Source organism: Ambystoma mexicanum, chromosome 6p (genome assembly GCF_040938575.1).
Source record: "Ambystoma mexicanum isolate Mex_15411 chromosome 6p, UKY_AmexF1_1, whole genome shotgun sequence".
NCBI classification, from domain to species: Eukaryota; Metazoa; Chordata; class Amphibia; order Caudata; family Ambystomatidae; genus Ambystoma; species Ambystoma mexicanum.
Genome location: NC_090935.1, coordinates 461,360,649 through 461,374,710, shown reverse-complemented (window position 1 = coordinate 461,374,710; position 14,062 = coordinate 461,360,649). Strand labels below are relative to the sequence as shown.

At 52.9% G+C, this 14,062-nt stretch overlaps 1 long non-coding RNA gene across 1 annotated transcript in view; it reads right to left on the bottom strand.

The window, feature by feature from the left end:
- Positions 1-13,485, bottom strand: part of LOC138511521 (uncharacterized) — a 137,426-nt gene extending 123,941 nt beyond the window's left edge. Inside the window, exon 1 of the long non-coding RNA XR_011280626.1 lies at positions 13,247-13,485. This is a non-coding gene — a long non-coding RNA (uncharacterized lncRNA). The remainder of the gene's footprint in view (positions 1-13,246) is intronic.
- Positions 13,486-14,062: the final 577 nt, after the last annotated feature.

Genomic DNA, 14,062 nt, shown 5'->3' with positions numbered 1-14,062 from the left:
ACGTGTACGCCTAGCGCTCCACGCCCAGATCCTTGAGAGGGAGGCCCGTCTGGAGTTGAGCGGTAAGTGTCCATGCATTACTGTGTGAGACAGGGCATGTTGCGGTGTGCTGGTTCTATGATACTTGCCTGTATGTGTGCCATAGGCCATGTATGCATGTATGTGTGCAGGGACATCATGGTAATGCATGTGCGACCAGTGATGTGTGATGCACATGGTTGTTGCATGTGTTGAAATGCCGCATGGGGAGCCCTATTCAGATTTTGAACATGAGAGCATGCCAGTCTCTGTACCTGGACATGGGTGGGGGTGAGGGATGGGTGCTGATGCCAGGTACATATATGGTAGCCATGTCTGTGTGCCTGACCTGCGTGTCTGTGACTTGTGCATGCCATGGATGCATGACACATGTGTGTGACAATGCAGAGATTCAGTAAAGCAGCCAAATTACCCTTGTATCCGCTGTGTTTGGTGTGTTTGGGGCCAGATGGATGTGACTGAGGTGAAGTGTGTGCATGTGATGGGCATGAGCCATGATGCATGTGAGTTACATATCATTGAATGTTTCAAGAGTCCATTGGACATGCATGGAAATGTCCATGGCATGCACCATGCCTGTTACTGTGTGTGTTTTGCCTGGACTGACCCATGTGTTGTGGAGGGACATGATGGAAGTGTACTTTGACAGTGGTGCTCATCTGCTATTGCTTCCTGTCTAGGGGACCATTGTACAGTGCCCTGATGCTTGTGTTCTTTGTCTCCCTCTACGCAGCGGCTAGTGAAGAAGAGGGCGGAGACGGCGCTGTGGAGCAAGGCGGCGGGGATGCCCCCACAGCTGCAGTGGAAGGGGTGGGTGAGCCCCCACAGGGGCCTGCTACGGCGGGAGACGGTGAAGAGCCATCCAGGTTGGTGGTTTGCACAGAGGAGGAGGAGGCCGCCACTGGGGCACACATGGGGCCTGGTGGGGGCATCCCTGCTGGTGCAAGTGGTGCAGTCCAGGGCCAGGGGCAGGAGGCAGCACAGGTCACCGTGGAGGGACCTGTGCATGTCGCTGTCCCTGACCCTGTGAGTGCACCACCATGCACCAGCAGGGATGCCCCGTCCCAGGCCTGTCCGCAGGTAGAGGGGATGTCCATGTCACCTGACTCCCCTCCACCTGCGGACGTGGGAACCCCTGGCCGTGCGGAGAAGGTCCTGATTGGGGTCGCGATGCGCACGGCTGTGATTCGTGATGCCGTGCGTGCTTCCCGGGAGGAGCACGCACGTCATCACGAAGTGCACCGTGCCGACGTGGCCCAATTGGGATCGGCCATGTTCGGGGGTTTCCTGCATGTGTTGGCCAATGTGGCGGCCCTCTCCTCCTCTGTGCAGGCTATCCACCAGTCGTTCTCCTTGCCGTCTTCCAGCCCAGATGCCACCAGGGCCCCCTGAGGACCTGCCCCAACCAATGCAGCCAGCTTGGGCTTGAGTCACACACACCCCTCCTGCTTCCCGTTTCCATGGGCTTGCAAAGGGTGTGCCCAAGTGACAGTGAATTACACAGTGACGTTGGACTCCCATGAGCTGTGTGGCCAGTCTGTAGTCAATACTGTGTATACATTCATAGTGCATATTGCTGTTGTGTTGTACACTGCATGTTGCTTTGATGTGTAACTCTTCTTCTGTGTCTACCTCCCAATTTGCAGGTCCCTTCCTCAAGTCCACACAAGGACCTCTAGTCTGGAGATGGGGACCATGTTGGCAGCAGTGCACCTACAACTCTACATGGCGCCAACACTGCACAGTTGGTAGTGGTGGGAGTGCAGGCATTTCCAGGTGGTGAGACTACTAATATGTAAGATTTGTGATGTCATGTTAATGGTACTACGTGCTCAAGTATGTTGTTGGTCCGGCATTGCAGTGAGCATTTCAGGTGTTGCAGGTTTCTAATAGTGCCACTGTACATAGTGAGAGTGATGTCATGTTGTGGGGATTACTTTGTTTACCTGCAATTAGCATGACATGGCACGGTGTGTCGTGTGGCAGTGCTGGGGTTGGGTTGGCTGACATGGCACTGTCTTCTTGTTGCATTTTGCAAGTGGGTATTCATTTTAGCTGCTTCAATGTGTAACTTCACAAAACTGCATTGGTGGTGTCTGTGTGGGTAGGGATGCACACACTGTGACACTTCCAGGTGAACAATCTCAGGCTGACATGGAATTCCCGATTCATTCTCCAGACATTCAGGATCAGTGTCAGGTTGAGTCATCATTGATTGTCAGATGGAATGTGCCAGGGCAGTGTGCACTCCACAGGGGTGTGATTTCTATGTGAAGTAATTAGCCACTAGCTGTGTACGGGCTGCCTCCCCCCGTGCCCTTTCCCCTCCCATGCGCAGCGGCTGTGCATGTGGTTGGGGATGTGGGGCCACCACCATGTCCACGGCCAGGCCCCGGCGTGTTGCAACGTTGTGCAGGACACATGCTGCCACTATGATCCTGCACACTACTGGGGGAGCGTATAACAGCTGCCCGCCAGAACGGTCAAGGGAGCGAAAGCGTGACTTTAGCACTCCGAATGTGCGCTCCACTATGCCCCTGGTTGTAATGTGGGCTGTGTTAAATCTTACCTGGGGTGGCGTGGTGGGGTTCCTAATTGGCGTCATCATGTGGGGGCTGAGAGGGTAGGCACTGTCCCCTGTGGAGGTGGGGATTGGTATCATTGGTGAGGTTGTGACCTTGCTCAGTATCCAACATGCATGCATGTGCAGTGGCATACATACTCACCAAGCAGCCATGTATCGCCATGCCGCCCAGCTTCTAGGTCCCGGCTTAGGGTGGACATTCGGTAAATGAAGCTGTCTTGGGTGGAGCCGGGATAGTTGGCATATACTGAGGTGATGATTCCCTTGGCATTACATGCTACCTGCACGTTGATGGAATGCCAGTGCTTGCGGTTCCTATAGATGTGCTCAGATGCCCTGGGGGGACGTAGAGCCACATGGGTGCAGTCGATGGCACCTAGCACTTTGGGGAATCGTGCCACTGCGTAAAAATCCAGGGCGGCAGCATGCCTTTCTGCAGGTGTTCTGGGCAGGTATATGTGCCTGCGGACTGATGGGCGTGCAGTCATGATGTTCAAGACCTGGTGTAGGCAGCGTGACTGGGTGGCCTGTGACACCCCACCCACTATGGCACTTGTCCGCTGAAATGATCCAGTGGCTAAGAAGTGCAGTACATTGAGGACCTTCTCCAGGGGGCTGAGTGCTTGGGAGCACAGGGTGGGTGATGTGAGGTCATCCTCCCACTCACTCACCAGGTCCAGTATGATGTGTGGTGGAAACCTGTACCTCCCATACACCTGGTCATCGGGCATCCCGAAAAGGCTTGTTCTGGGTGTGAATATTCTGGCCCTGACTATCCTCCTCCTCCTCCTTTGGTAGCCCACTGCCACTGCTGCTAGGAACGGTATGTTCATCCTGGCGTCTGAGCTTGTTATTGTTAAAGTGCGCAAATTTATGCTTAGCGCGTGTTCTAGGCGAGCGTGTGACCCGCGCACCCCTGGAATCCAGTTCCCAGTCCAATAGCGTGCGGAAATTCACACGCACCACGGGATACAGCGTGTGACCCGCGCACCCCTGGAATCCAGTTCCCAGTCCAATAGCGTGCGGAAATTCACACGCACCACGGGATACAGGTTCGCTGACGTACTTGCGTGTGTAAGTGGCCGCGCACCCATTAAATACACGTACATAGGCCAATCGCGTGTACGCGCACTTTTGTCCAATTACACGCGATGACACTCTGAGGTGCAGTATCTCCACGTGTGCCCGTCATCACGTGCTGAGTGGGGAACAACCGTGCGGGTCACGTCACAGACGCGCTTACGCGCTGAGGGACTCTGGTCCAATAGAATCCCGTATGCGTGCTGACGCGCTTACGCGCTAAGGGCCTTTCCTCGGATTTCACGCTGACGTGCAGGATTTTCACGTGCCAAATCACTCCGTATCAAGCTGGCCACGCGAAAACACACGGAAGCCCACGCTCCTGCCCAGAAGGCCGAGTTACTGCCCCCCAGTGCCCCGAGCAGCCTCCCACGTGCCATCTGCTGCTGCCTGCCTGCCTGCCTGCCTGCTGCCACCGTGCCCTGCCATTTGGTGCCTGCACATCAGCCATCTGCAGGGGTCCAGTTGCTGTGTCCACCCCTGCTGGAACTGAAGACTCCCGACTGGGATTACATCGCTCCACAGCCCAGCCCCAGGACCCAGTTGCCCACCCACACCTGCCTCTGGGGTTGCCATGTCGGGCACTTCCACATCTGGCACCAGTGGCAACCCCAGGCCAGAGGGGCAGAGGGGCACCAGCTTCACTGTCACCGAAGTTGGTGTCCTGGTGGAGCATGTCCTGGGGCAGTATGATGCCCTCTTTGGATCGTCCCGCGCCAGCAAGGAAGGACGGCAGAGGATCTGGGCCGACTGTGTGGTTGCCATCAACGCGGAGGGGGTGGCAACCCACGACGTCCTGAAGATCAAGAAGCGCTGGGAGGACTTGAGGTCCAGGACCCTTGTGAAGGCCCGGCGCCTCGTGGAGGGGGGCCGGGGCCGCATGAGTTCCATCCAGATGAGGGTCCTGGAACGCGTACGCCTAGCGCTCCACGCCCAGATCCTTGAGAGGGAGGCCCGTCTGGAGTTGAGCGGTAAGTGTCCATGCATTACTGTGTGAGACAGGGCATGTTGCGGTGTGCTGGTTCTATGATACTTGCCTGTATGTGTGCCATAGGCCATGTATGCATGTATGTGTGCAGGGACATCATGGTAATGCATGTGCGACCAGTGATGTGTGATGCACATGGTTGTTGCATGTGTTGAAATGCCGCATGGGGAGCCCTATTCAGATTTTGAACATGAGAGCATGCCAGTCTCTGTACCTGGACATGGGTGGGGGTGAGGGATGGGTGCTGATGCCAGGTACATATATGGTAGCCATGTCTGTGTGCCTGACCTGCGTGTCTGTGACTTGTGCATGCCATGGATGCATGACACATGTGTGTGACAATGCAGAGATTCAGTAAAGCAGCCAAATTACCCTTGTATCCGCTGTGTTTGGTGTGTTTGGGGCCAGATGGATGTGACTGAGGTGAAGTGTGTGCATGTGATGGGCATGAGCCATGATGCATGTGAGTTACATATCATTGAATGTTTCAAGAGTCCATTGGACATGCATGGAAATGTCCATGGCATGCACCATGCCTGTTACTGTGTGTGTTTTGCCTGGACTGACCCATGTGTTGTGGAGGGACATGATGGAAGTGTACTTTGACAGTGGTGCTCATCTGCTATTGCTTCCTGTCTAGGGGACCATTGTACAGTGCCCTGATGCTTGTGTTCTTTGTCTCCCTCTACGCAGCGGCTAGTGAAGAAGAGGGCGGAGACGGCGCTGTGGAGCAAGGCGGCGGGGATGCCCCCACGGCTGCAGTGGAAGGGGTGGGTGAGCCCCTACAGGGGCCTGCTATGGTGGGAGACGGTGAGGAGCCATCCAGGTTGGTGGTTTGCACAGAGGAGGAGGAGGCCGCCACTGGGGCACACATGGGGCCTGGTGGGGGCATCCCTGCTGGTGCAAGTGGTGCAGTCCAGGGCCAGGGGCAGGAGGCAGCACAGGTCACCGTGGAGGGACCTGTGCATGTCGCTGTCCCTGACCCTGTGAGTGCACCACCATGCACCAGCAGGGATGCCCCGTCCCAGGCCTGTCCGCAGGTAGAGGGGATGTCCATGTCACCTGACTCCCCTCCACCTGCGGACGTGGGAACCCCTGGCCGTGCGGAGAAGGTCCTGATTGGGGTCGCGATGCGCACGGCTGTGATTCGTGATGCCGTGCGTGCTTCCCGGGAGGAGCACGCACGTCATCACGAAGTGCACCGTGCCGACGTGGCCCAATTGGGATCGGCCATGTTCGGGGGTTTCCTGCATGTGTTGGCCAATGTGGCGGCCCTCTCCTCCTCTGTGCAGGCTATCCACCAGTCGTTCTCCTTGCCGTCTTCCAGCCCAGATGCCACCAGGGCCCCCTGTGGACCTGCCCCGACCAATGCAGCCAGCTCGGTGGGGATCCCATCCCTGCCACAGTCGGTAGTCAGAGATCCAGCAGGGGTGGACACCAGAGCAACTGGACCCCAGCAGATGGAGGATGTGACGGCATCATCGGGCAGGGCACGTGCACGACGGCGTCGGTGGTTTCCATCAGCCTGGATGCTGTCGTGCTGGCACAGGCAGTTGCGTCGGAGGCAGCAGCAGGCTCAACGTGGGAGGCATCATGGCTCGGGGCCATCAACATCAGGGGTGCAGGCATCGGCCGGAGGGCAGGAGAACCCTGGAATGGGAGTGGCTTCCGTGTGGGAGAGGTTGTGCCAGCGGATAGGTGCGGAGCGGCAGCGGGCAGAGGAGGAACGGCTCACGATGGTCAGGGCGGAGGACTCCATGCGGAGGGCGCTGAGGCGGGCTGAAAGCCTCGAGGGTCTTCGCAGGGAGTTTGAGCTTGCCACTGCGTTATCCCTGCGGGACCTCGGGGCCAGGGAACATGCCCGCCTCCAAGCCATTGACCAGGAGTTCGATGATGCCTTGGCCCATGACAACAACCAGTGAGCCGTCCGAATAGCCCGCTGCCTTTGTATATAGTTGTATAGTTAGGGTTAGGTTTCCTTTGTTTTTTTGATTTTTTTTTGGTTGCGATTGGACAATGCACCACTTTTTTGTATATAGTTCAGTTTTTAGTTAGTAGTCAGTTAGGTTTAATTTGGTAGGGCTCATGGACCCAGGATGATCTTCTTCATTGGCTTATTTTGATTTTTCAGATTATTTTCTTGGACATTCATCTTGTTTTGTTTGATTTGCTTTGTGTTGTTTCTTATTTCATTTCCATTCTATTTGCTGTTAAATACATAATTTTTTTTTAATCTTCAATGTGTCGTATCATCTCATTGCTTTCAGGCATGTCATGTTGGGTGTTTTGTCATTCACTTGCAGCCATTGTGTGTGACAGACATGTGTTAAATTGCATTATTTAAATTGGGGGTGTAACATGTAATTGCCTTTGATATGTGGGTGGGTGTGATAGTTGGTTGGGCCTTTTGGCAGGGGAGGATGGGCATTACGGACATGATTGGGGAATGTTGGGACCCAGGTGCAGGGGGGCATGGATTGGACATGGGCGGGGGCCTGCTGGCAGGTGCCCCACAGTGCTGGGGGGGTGGGGGTGGTGGTAGACATGAGTGGGGGCCTGGTGGAGGGTGCCCCTGGTGGCTGGGGGGTGGGGGTGGTGGGAGACATGAGTGGGGGCCTGGTGGAGGCTGACCCTGGTGGCTGGGGGGTGGGGGTGGTGGGAGACATGAGTTGGACATGGGTGGGGGCCTGCTGGCAGGTGCCCCACAGTGCTGGGGGGTGGGGGTGGTGGGGGACATGAGTTGGACATGGGTGGGGGCCTGCTGGCAGGTGCCCCACAGTGCTGGGGGGTGGGGGTGGTGGGAGACATGAGTGGGGGCCTGGTGGAGGGTGACCCTGCACTGCTGGGGTGTGGGGGTGGTGGGTGACATGAGTGGGGGCCTGGTGGAGGCTGACCCTGCACTGCTGGGGTGTGGGGGTGGTGGGTGACATGAGTGGGGGCCTGGTGGAGAGTGCCCCTGGTGGCTGGGGGGTGGGGGTGGTGGTAGACATGAGTAGGGGCCTGGTGGAGGGTGACCCTGCACTGCTGGGGTGTGGGGGTGGTGGTAGACATGAGTGGGGGCCTGGTGGAGGGTGCCCCTGGTGGCTGGGGGGTGGGGGTGGTGGGAGACATGAGTGGGGGCCTGGTGGAGGCTGACCCTGGTGGCTGGGGGCTGGGGGTGGTGGTAGACATGAGTGGGGGCCTGGTGGAGGGTGCCCCTGGTGCCTGGGGGGTGGGGGTGGTGGGAGACATGAGTGGGGGCTTGGTGGAGGGTGCCCCTGGTGGCTGGGGGGTGGGGCTGGTGGTAGACATGAGTGGGGGCCTGGTGGAGGGTGACCCTGCACTGCTGGGGTGTGGGGGTGGTGGTAGACATGAGTGGGGGCCTGGTGGAGGGTGCCCCTGGTGGCTGGGGGGTGGGGGTGGTGGGAGACATGAGTGGGGGCCTGGTGGAGGCTGACCCTGGTGGCTGGGGGGTGGGGGTGGTGGTAGACATGAGTGGGGGCCTGGTGGAGGGTGCCCCTGGTGGCTGGGGGGTGGTGGGAGACATGAGTGGGGGCCTGGTGGAGGCTGACCCTGGTGGCTGGGGGGTGGGGGTGGTGGGAGACATGAGTTGGACATGGGTGGGGGCCTGCTGGCAGGTGCCCCACAGTGCTGGGGGGTGGGGGTGCAAGGGGACATGAGTTGGTGTTCATTAGTTCAAGGAGACATGTGCCTTTGCTGGGGGGCATGCCCATGGTGGGTGGGCTGCCTGCGGGACATGACCAGGGATGCAGGGTAGTCCCCTGTGGTGTGGGCTGCCTGCAGGGGCCGTGGAGGGTGTACAGGGTACACCTGGGAGGACCCACACTGTCAAATCACATGTGGAACTTCACGCGCACCCCTGATATACACGCGCCCAGGCTATTCGCGTGTGCAACTTCCCCCGCACCCCTGAAATACACGCGCCTAGGCTGTTCGCGTGTGGAACTTCCCGCGCACCCCTGAAATACACGCGCCCAGGCTGTTCGCGTGTGGAACTTCCCGCGCACCCCTGAAATACACGCGCCCAGGCTGTTAGCGTGTGGAACTTCCCCCGCACCCCTGAAATACACGCGCCTAGGCTGTTCGCGTGTGGAACTTCCCGCGCACCCCTGAAATACACGCGCCTAGGCTGTTCGCGTGTGGAACTTCCCGCGCACCCCTGAAATACACGCGCCCAGGCTGTTCGCGTGTGGAACTTCCCGCGCACCCCAGAAATACACGCGCCCAGGCTGTTCGCGTGTGGAACTTCCCGCGCACCCCTGAAATACACGCGCCCAGGCTGTTCGCGTGTGGAACTTCCCGCGCACCCCTGAAATACACGCGCCCAGGCTGTTCGCGTGTGGAACTTCCCCCGCACCCCTGAAATACACGCGCCCAGCCTGTTCGCGTGTGGAACTTCCCGCGCACCCCTGAAATACACGCGCCCAGGCTGTTCGCGTGTGGAACTTCCCCCGCACCCCTGAAATACACGCGCCTAGGCTGTTCGCGTGTGGAACTTCCCGCGCACCCCTGAAATACACGCGCCCAGGCTGTTCGCGTGTGGAACTTCCCGCGCACCCCTGAAATACACGCGCCCAGGCTGTTCGCGTGTGGAACTTCCCCCGCACCCCTGAAATACACGCGCCCAGGCTGTTCGCGTGTGGAACTTCCCCCGCACCCCTGAAATACACGCGCCCAGGCTGTTCGCGTGTGGAACTTCCCGCGCACCCCTGAAATACACGCGCCCAGGCTGTTCGCGTGTGGAACTTCACGCGAACCCCTGTAATACACGTAGCCCGCTCCCCCAGGCCCGATCGCGTGAGGAACTTCACGCGAACCCCTGTAATACACGTAGCCCGCTCCCCCAGGCCCGATCGCGTGAGGAACTTCACGCGAACCCCTGTAATACACGTAGCCCGCTCCCCCAGGCCCGATCACGTGAGGAACTTCACGCGAACCCCTGTGATGCACGTACCCTGCTGAAATCGCGTGTTAGACTTCCCGCGCACCCCGGTATACACGCACATGTATTTTTTGTCAGCGGGTGTCCGTGTTTGTGGGTACCCCTTTGCACGTCATTTTTCCTGGAGGGCCACAGTATGGGACATTCATCATGGCAGTATATAGGTGCGATTTGTTGGCGCACCTTTTGGCGCACATTTCTTACAGCCGCAGAGACGCTACCGCCTGCTTTCTTGTGGCGGTCGTGTTTGTGCCTGTGCGCTGGTTTGAGCGTGCGCTTTTTTCCCCTATTCTATTCCATGAATACGTGTTGTAGGCGAGCGTGTGGGCGTTCCGCGCACTTGTGCCCTGTACTTCCCCCGTGACGCCCACGTTTTGGCAAGTTGTTCCCCATTCCGAGTGTTACGCCCGTGTTCCGCCTACTTTTGTTGCGTGCGCCGCGCTATGTGCGATTTTCGCTGTGGCCTGTGCGATTTTCGCAGTGACCTGGCGCACGCTGTTAGATGGCCTGTGCGCCAACGTGCGCCGCGCACTTTTTATCGCACATCCGCTGGTTTTCTCGCGCACGGCCTTCCATGAATCGACGTGCGCTGCTTTTCGTGCGATTTTCGCAATTGCACTGCGATTTTCGCTGTTCCACTGCGATTCGCACGTTTTTGCCCACTTGCGCCGCGCTAATTATTCCATGAATCGGCCTCTTAGAGTGTCTCAGGTATAAGGGAAGAAGTTGAATACTGTGTAGGAATGGTAACATTTACAATAAACACCAAGGAAGAGCCACACACATTCCCAATGTACTTACTTCAAGTACTGGAAACCAAAAACATCCTTATAAATGAAATCCTCCAGATTTCATGCATTTTGAAACATAAATACACTCTCTGCAACCATGTTTCAAAATACCACATTCCTAATGAATGATTTGTATATATATCCATACCAAATTCTGAATTCATTCCATTTCACCAGCTTCTGCATAATGCAAATCATGGAATATTTTGTCCTTTTTGCAATTCAGACATTCGTTCCACCAAAAAAATAAACTCACATAGCCAATGTCTCATAGTAATGCTTCTAAGGTACAATGCAGATGGTACCGAAAATAAATGTAAACTTGCATGCTTCACACACAGCCAAGTATCTCTTGGAAGGAAAACCTTCACAACAGTATGTATAGTATATCACAATGGTGCCACAACTACTTCAGCGTACTACACTGCATATGTAAAAAAAAAAAAAAAAAAGAAGTGGATGGTTTGAATGGAGCAATACCTCTGTTACTTCAAAACACAAGTTACCAGCAAATTTAAAAAATGCCTACTTAATAAACCCACATTTAGTCACTAAACAATAGCACAATTAACAGTTAGAATATGCAAGCAGGTATCTAACTACATCCATAATACTACAATAGTACTTTTGAAAGTCAATCTAGTTAGAATATGGCAACATGTATCTAAATACTTGAAAAACACCCTTCTTTCCAAAACACTTCAAATACACCATCTCAATTTTTATACAACAAAACATCTTCTAACCTCTCATGTCGTTAGAATACACCAACAGGTATCTAACTACTTCAAGCATTCCATCAATCACAACATTCTTCAAAGAAACATACTATCACCCTTACACTCACGTAACTGTAATAAGGGTTTTTTAATCTAGTACAGATTTTTTCCCCAATGACCCAGTGATTATTTAATGTCAAAACAACAGTAGTGTGTCATACACTAATGTTGCATCAAACATAGTACGTAGAATGTACTGTTTATGAGGGTCTACAAAAATGTACTTGCATGAGTGTATAAAAACTACAGTTTTTAAACTATCTTGCTTAACACATTGTACTGTTTTTTCCACAGAAAACAAACCAGCGATTCCAGCTTCAAAATGCTACAAAACTAACCACATCAATTATAATCAAATACATATTCTATGAGCACTATCCTCAATTGTACTACAATCATAAGTACCAATGTACAGTTCAATTACTTTATTCCTTAATGTTACAAACACATTGTTTTCCCACTAAATTACCTACAATTACTATACACATATTACTTCTATGGTTATTCTGGCCATACTCCTACTATATTACCTATAATTACTATACACATATTACTACAGTGGTGGTTGTGGCCAGTGCACATATTCTTGGGGCAATGGCCTGCGGCCATGCCCCCGGAATATGGCAACTGGCCTCAACCACCACAATACATTTAACTATATAACAAGTATGTATTATACACTGTCAACTAATAAAACTCACCCTGACCCCCCCACAATCGAAATGATGTCCTCGGACACCGTAATTGATCATGGACTCTGTGTCATTTCCAAACCCCTTTTCCCCTATAAAAACCACTCCGAATTACCTTAATTCCACTTCCCTATCATTTGCATGACCTCTTCCAGCCATGAAATAACCCCAAATGTATTTTCCAAGCTGTCTGTTCACGGTGATGTCCGTGAACTACTGTGGTGTCCGCGGACAGCTACGAACCCTGCCCGACCTTTTGTCCACCTACAAAAATAGACCCATATCATCTATAAAGACCCACCCTTCCCAGCCCCTCTTTCAACCACCAAATAACCCCAAATGTTTTTTCCAGACTTTTTCCCCAGCAACTGTCCGTGGTTCTAACATGGCAAGCGTTTCCAAAAATATGATTCACCTCAAGCTCTTCATCATCCAATAATATACATATCAATTTCAACGATTGCAATCAGCCCAAAATGTGGCTTTCAGGCGGTCTTTATAGCACCAAAGTGTATTTCAGTATCAAATCTTCGAGCTTCCCTACACTGGCTGGCGGTAGGTCAAAGAATTGATTTCAAAATTCTTTGTCTGGTTTAGAAATGTGTAAATGGACTTGCACCAGCATGTTAAATAGTTGGATCTCTTTCTATCAGCCACCAAGATCACTTAGATCAGAGGATGAAAAACTACTAGTGCTACCCTCATCTCATTGTATTCCAAGGGGGAGACAGGTGCTTCTCTGTCAATGGGCCATGACTGTGGAACTTCCTGCCCTTTGATTTGAGAACTAGGACCTCTTTATTGACATTTCACAAAGCTCTAAAAGCCCATCTTTTCCAATTATTTATTCTCTTCCTGATTCTTCTGCAAATCTTTTTGCTGTCAGTTAAGTACTATTATGACCTGCGCCTAAATGCAGTCCGTTCTGCCTGTCTGTGCACTACAAAAACAAACGAATACAAAAAGATATAAATACTACAGATTTGGCAGTAAAGGGGATGATGTACCTCCAGCATTATGCGTTTATCCATGTGGTATTACCGCTAACGGCAAATCCATTGACAATACCCATGGATTCCCATGTACTCCAAAAGTGGGGATTTACACTTCCAAATCGCCACTTATACTCCTGCGGTAATGCCGTGAGACACGTGGCTGTAGCAGTAATTGTGCTTGGTGGTAATTCTGCAGATTTGCAAACTCGTGATGAGGCCCGTAACGTAACAGACTGATAGATTTCTACTTGGACATTCACTCTTCATAAAGTATGCTTCGCATGTTGTGATGGGAAATGATGTAGCATGTCACTTACACTTGATTGGTAAACAATGTAGAGAAGACTAGCACTTACCATGTTTACTCTCTCCAGATGAACCAGGTAGGGTGCATTGTAGTACTGGATTGATAGCACAATGGTATTGATGATAATACACATAACTAAAGATCCTTTGAACATTTCATGAGATACAACAAATAGTAGGAATTGCTGGAGCTTCAGAAACAATGGACAGCAGGTCCAGGAGCAACATGCGCGATTCATCCTTTTCTGGAATAATTTCCACTTTCTGCTCTCAGGCTTTTTGGTTTCTTCAATTCCTACAGGGAAAACAAAGCATAAACAGTCTTACTTTGAGGAAAAGAATTAGACTATGAAATAAAATATGAAACACTTTGACTAGGTCAAATAATAGAAAAAGGTGATAATTTCCACTTACAGGCCCATCGTGAGACTATGGACTGTGAGGCCAGATTTAAGTAAATCGTGTGCTGTAATGCCCCACTACACTAAATGCTCCAGTTTCGGGTAATTGTGTTCAAGCGCTCGACAATTAGAAACTGTGATTAGCACCAAATGAATGGTGCACAATTATCTCCTTAAAAGGTGTGGGCAAAACGTGCGTAGGAGCACCAAACTGGCAGATTCTGCCCATAATTCCACTCCTTGAATACAATGGCAAAACATTAAAAGGGTGTTATGCCAAAGTGCTGATATTGGCACTTAGGGCAGAAAGAGGGGGCCGATTTTTCTCAAACCGACATTCATTTTGCAGTATGCACATTGGCAATTGTGCCTGTCCCTACTAGCTAACAATGCAACTAAGAATATTGCTCAGATCAGTTGGTGCGTTTGCAGTTTCCAAAATTCCTCTCTACTAGTGCAGGATTG